Below are 6,209 nucleotides of genomic sequence, written 5' to 3'. Positions count from 1 at the left end.
ATGTATTGCTTACTTGTGGACTCTAAAATAGATGCTTCAAATGATCTTATCTACAAAACAGAAATAGAGTTACAGATGTAGAAAACGAACTTAAAGTCACCAGGGGGAAAGGGGGGAGGGGTAAATTGGAAGACTGGGATTGACACATATACACTATATGTATAAAGTAGATAACTGATAAGGACCTACTGTGTAACACAGGGAACTCTACTCAAAACTCTGTAATGGTTCTATGTGGGAAAAGAATCTAAAAAAGAGTGGATATATGTATAACAATTCACTTTGCTGTACACCTGAAACTAACACTGTAAATCAACTATACCCTTATAAGTATTTTTTAAAAGGAGACTAAAAGTCACACATGGAAATAAAGAGCCTATCATTGACCATAAAAATATGAGTACATTACTGGTAGTATAGGGACCTGTTACATAGGAAGACATTGGAAATGGATAGAGGATAAGTAATCACGAAGCTTTGCCATGCAAGGATCACTGTTCGTAAAGATACATTTATGTGATCACTTAATGTCCATCTCCACTTTAGAGTATATGCACTCAATATTCCAGCAAATTTGGAAAACTCAGCAGTGGCCACAGGACTGGAAAAGGTCCGTTTTCATTCCAATCCCAAAGAAAGGCAATGCCAAAGAATGCTCAAACTACTGCACAATTGCACTCATCTCACACGCTAGTAAAGTAATGCTCAAAATTCTCCAAGCCAGGCTTCAGCAATACGTGAATCATGAATTTCCAGATGTTCAAGCTGGTTTTATAAAAGGCAGAGGAACCAGAGATCAAATTGCCAATATCCACTAGATCACTGAAAAAGCAAGAGAGTTCCAGAAAAACATCTATTTCTGCTTTATTGACTACGCCAAAGCCTTCAATTGTGTGGATCACAATAAACTGTGGAAAATTCTGAAAGAGATGGGAATACCAGACCACCTGACCTGCCTCTTGAGAAACCTGTATGCAGGTCAGGAAGCAACAGTTAGAACTGGACATGGAACAACAGACTGGTTCCAAATATGAAAAGGAGTACGTCAAGGCTGTATATTGTCACCCTGCTTATTTAACTTATATGCAGAGTACATCATGAGAAACACTGGGCTGGTGGAAGCACAGGCTGGAATTAAGATTGCCAGGAGAAATATCGATAACCTCAGATATGCAGATGACACCACCCTTATGGCAGAGAGTGAGGAGGAACTAAAAAGCCTCTTGATGAAAGTGAAAGAGGGGAGTGAAAAAGTTGGCTTAAAGTTCAACATTCAGAAAACTAAGATCATGGCATCTGGTCCCATCACCTCATGGGAAATAGATGGGGACACAGTAGAAACAGTGTCAGACTTTATTTTTTTGGGCTCCAAAATCACTGCAGATGGTGATTGCAGCCATGAAATTAAAAGACACTTACTCCTTGGAAGGAAAGTTATGACCAACCTAGATAGCATATTCAAAAGCAGAGACATTACTTTGCCAACAAAGGTCTGTCTGATCAAGGCTATGGTTTTTCCAGTAGTCATGTATGGATGTGAGAGTTGGACTGTGAAGAAAGCTGAGTGCAGAAGAATTGATGCTTTTGAACTGTGGTGTTGGAGAAGACTCTTGAGAGTTCCTTGGAATGCAAGGAGATCCAGCCAGTCCATCCTGAAAGAGATAAGTCCTGGGTGTTCATTGAAAGGACTGATGCTGAAGCTGAAACTCCAATACTTTGGCCACCTCATGGGAAGAGTTGACTCATTGGAAAAGACCCTGATGCTTGGAGGGATTGGGGGCAGGAGGAGAAGGGGACAACAGAGGATGAGATGGCTGGATGGCATCACTGACTTGATGGGCATGAGTTTAAGTAAACTCCAGGAGCTGGTGATGGACAGGAAGGCCTGGCGTGCTGCGATTCATGGGGTCGCAAAGAGTCGGACACGACTGAGCTACTGAACTGAACTGAACTGAATAGAAGGCAAAGATGCTGTTCATTTCTTTTATCAGCCCCTGTAATAGGAGACTCTGAAAAAAATTTGTTAAATGAAGTTGTTCACCTATTATATAATGTTCAATTGTCCCCAGTGTAGTTTCCCCTTCCATGTTCTTTAAATTGGATCATATAAAGCCACTCTTTGGATGATTTCCAAAAATAGACACCATGACCCACATGTGATTTAGCCAGTGAGGATATAAATTATTTTTCTTTTTAAGAAAAGACTATGGCAGGAAATTTATGTAAGAGCATTTCATAGCTCAATAGATATGCATTCAAATTTTCCATTGTCTATAAAGTACCTGACCCACCCTCAACTGCTTTGGCATTCTGAGTCTGTCTCACATTGATATTCACATTAGGTTTCAGGAAAGACATTTTGCTAAGTTTAGAACCTGCAATAATTCATGAGCTAAAAAATTTTTTAATTAAGCACCAAACTTTGTGGGCCCAGTTCATTTACCCTTGGCAGAAAGCAACTTCCAGTAGAACAGTTTATATAGCTGATTATAGAAGCTGTAAGAGTTCCCAGGACAAAAGATGAGTCCAAGAAAGAAAACAGACCAACATTGGTCAGATGACCTAACTGTGAAACCCTCAGATGTATAATAACAGATAATTTCTTCCTCCAAGATACAGTTTTTAAAATCTAATGGAAAAATGACACATTAAGCCTATTCTGCAATTTAACAAATTTCGAGTCCAGTTAAAAAGAATTTGGGTGAGGCCCAACATAGAACACTAATTAAGGACCTTCTCAGATTATAGGATCATAACATCATATGCACAGCCTGCTTCTAGGGACTGCTCAGGCAGCCATTATGTCAGTATTGTTCTGGCCCATAACCATTTTAGTGCTTTAATTTATGAAAATAGACTGCTAACTAAAAAGATCCTAGAGATCACCGTTCAAATGCTCATTAACAGAGGCTGACAGATGAAATGGCATCATTTTGGCCAACATGTAACTGGTGACCCTGACGGTCACTTTCACCTTTCTTCACTTTAAACCTCTAAGTCATCTGAAGCAATGAGAAGAGAATCAGCCACCGCCAGGCAGAGTCTGATACAGGAATTTTAATGAAAATGAACAAAATGAAACCTCCCCAAAGAAACTCACATTCTAGCACTAATCAGATCACGTGCTCACTTCATCGTGAGCACTGTCAGCTGCTGGGACAACAGTGATGGTAAAAACAGACATGATTCCTGCCATCAGGGATTTATATCTACCGAGAACCAGGACACTAGAGAAGGAGAAGAAAGCTCAGAATCACCTGGTTTCCAGCCCAAATGTTTCATTGTTTGGCTCAGTATATTTTAAACAAAAAATGATCAAACAACAACAACAAAAGCTTCTAATAAGTGCCAATGAAAACTGCTTCCCTATTGCCTTGAAAGGGTGGATTTTGAAGCTAATAATTTGCTCATTAAAAAATATCCTGACTTTAGAGCATAAGTACCTGCATGAAGAACCAACAACTTACTCTTATTAGGCTATGTGAGAACAATTTTGTAAATTCTAATTAGTGATGCCATTTGGGGGTTACATAGACTTTGGTCCTGTATCTTCAGGAGGATAAGTCTAATAAGTAAAACAAATCAACAGGACCTGGGACTGAGTTGGCATGCTAGGAGCAGGCACCAGGAAACCCCAGGGAGATGCCATGGACAGAGTTATTTTGCTTCAAGTGGAGATTTCTAACCTTGCTTAACTTGTTCTATTTTTTGCTGACAGAAGCTGATAAATTTTAAGACTTTTTTAAATCCATAAAAAGAAAATTTTTATGCTTCATGGGTGCTTTATTCAGTCATATTCAGACCCCAGGTTGTCCCATAAAGAGAACTTTATAAACTCTGCTTATCTCATAGGGTTATATTTTCAAAGGAAGTTGTCCAATCTCATCCCATAGGCCAAGATAGCTCACAGGATCCACCACCCACAGAACGACCACAACAGAGAAATGGAGCCCAGTTACTTTTTATTTTCAAATGAACCAGCAGACAGCAAGAAATGTCCCTTGTTGAACAACCCAGTACTACAATGTGGGTTGCCTGGGTTCAAGTTTAAAGGTCCATGTGTGTTTATGGGAGAAATAATAAATTCTAGTGTAGAAGGACAGGCATAAAATGTCTTTCTCCCTTTTTATCTGAATGGAAAGAAGCTAAACACAATACTTTTTAAAAAGTAAAATTCAGCATATCATTCTATAATGAAACTAGAAGAATAGAAAGAAATATTTGGCTTATTGCTCTAGTTTTCAGAATCCACCACAATGAACAGAATTTTCAACTTGAATAGGAAGCAGTGCACCTCTTAGTTTTCAAGGACATCCTTCTCATCAGTGCAAAATTACAGCTTAAAGTACTTTACCACTTTTTGTAATAGAATTGGCTGAAGGCATCGAAGGCCCTTTCCTCGGAAAGAGTAGAATTGTTTCACAATTAGCTGACATATTTTCTAAGTCCCTCCAGCTGAAAAGAGTCTTACCTTCAATAAATCTGTAGTTTTCAAATCCTCTGAAAAAGTCCATTAAGCCAGCAGACTTTAAGATTCAGGTCTATTATTTCTCTTGTATTTACTAGATGATCTTCTCTTTCTCACATTTCTTTTCTGAATTATCAGAATCACAGCTTCTGAAGCTTGTGGGCTAGCTTTAATGACATCATTCAGAATCATTGTTATAGAATGAAGACCATCCACTTCTCCAGAGACTTGTATACAGAAAAAAAAAAAAAATTCTGTTGTCAGTAGGGACACTGCCTTACCATGAAGCCAAGAGAAACATTTAGAGTAGCTGTTGTCATTTTAAGTTGTGAGAATTTTTCATTCACAGTGATATCATTTGAGAATATGTATTATGCTAATAAAATCTGGGATGTGTCCAATTAACAGTTATGAAGAAGTGGCTTTCATCCCCTTTTATCATTCCTTTTATTTTTGATGCTTAAAGTTAGAAGGAAAAGTTTACAGCAACCTAGTGAAAGTGAAAGTGAAGTTGCTCAGTTGTGTCTGACTCTTTGCGACCCCATGGATTGTAGCCCACCAGGCTCTTCAGTCCATGGAATTTTCCAGGCAAGAGTACTGGAGTGGGTTGCCATTTCCTTCTCCAGGGGATCTTCCCAACCCAAGGATTAAACCTGGCTCTCCTGCACTGCAGGCAGACGCTTTACCGTCTGAGCCACCAGGGAAGCCCTAAGTGGAACTTAATTATTAAACTTGCAAAGCACACAATGCATTTGAAAACAATCGTTGAGGAATATTTTTCTTCCTGATAAATTCTAACCATTAGAGTATCTGACTGGTAAAATTAATGACAGTGATTTGCATAATCCATGCAGCATTAGAGTACCTCTTTAGGCAAAAGTGATTGATGTGCATGGATATGAAATCTAGGGTAAAAGATTGTACTGTGTTCTAAATTGATTCACAGTTTGACAGAGTAAAGCAATCCTTATCAAGAAAACAAAACTTCAAAGCTCATCTTATATTGAAGAGCTCACTTGTATTCACTCATACAAGTAAAAAAGGAGGGATTAGGGTAGGACCAGGGTGATGGGGTGGGTATGGCTTGTAATTAAGACAGGTAGACAGATATGTCTCCCAGACTTATTAGACAAGAGAACTGAATTTTTAATTGAAATTTTTGTTGCGACAAATATAAAGTCACAGAAAGTTGTAAGAACTAATACAGAAAGTTTCCTGTGCATTTTCCAAGTTTTCCCCAATTATAGCATTTTGCAAAACTATATTATACTATCACAAGCAGGTTAAAGATACTATATAACACTATAGTTGGTTCTATAACACAGTATAATTATGGTATAATATCACAACCAAGATAATGATACAATGATTTTATTCAAAATGAGGTGCACATATCTGTCAGTGTGGTTATATACAGTTTTATCCCCCATGTAGGTTCTTGTATCCACTATCCTTCCCACATGTGAGGGAAATCATGTGGCATTTGCCTTTCTCCTTCTGAATTATTTTTCTTAGCATAATTCCCTCAGGATCAATCCATGTACCACAAATGACAAGGTTTCTTTCTTTCTATGGCTGAGTAATATTCCATTGTGTTTATATACCACATCTTCTTTATTCACTTATCCATTTATGAATATTTAGGTTGTTTATATATCTTGACTATTGTAAATAATCCTGTAATAAAATAGGTGCATAAAATTTTTTAATTCATGTTTTTTTATTTTTCAGATAAATACAC

This window comes from Muntiacus reevesi, chromosome 7, assembly GCF_963930625.1.
Source record: "Muntiacus reevesi chromosome 7, mMunRee1.1, whole genome shotgun sequence".
Classification (NCBI taxonomy): Eukaryota; Metazoa; Chordata; class Mammalia; order Artiodactyla; family Cervidae; genus Muntiacus; species Muntiacus reevesi.
This window is presented reverse-complemented; position numbering follows the sequence as displayed.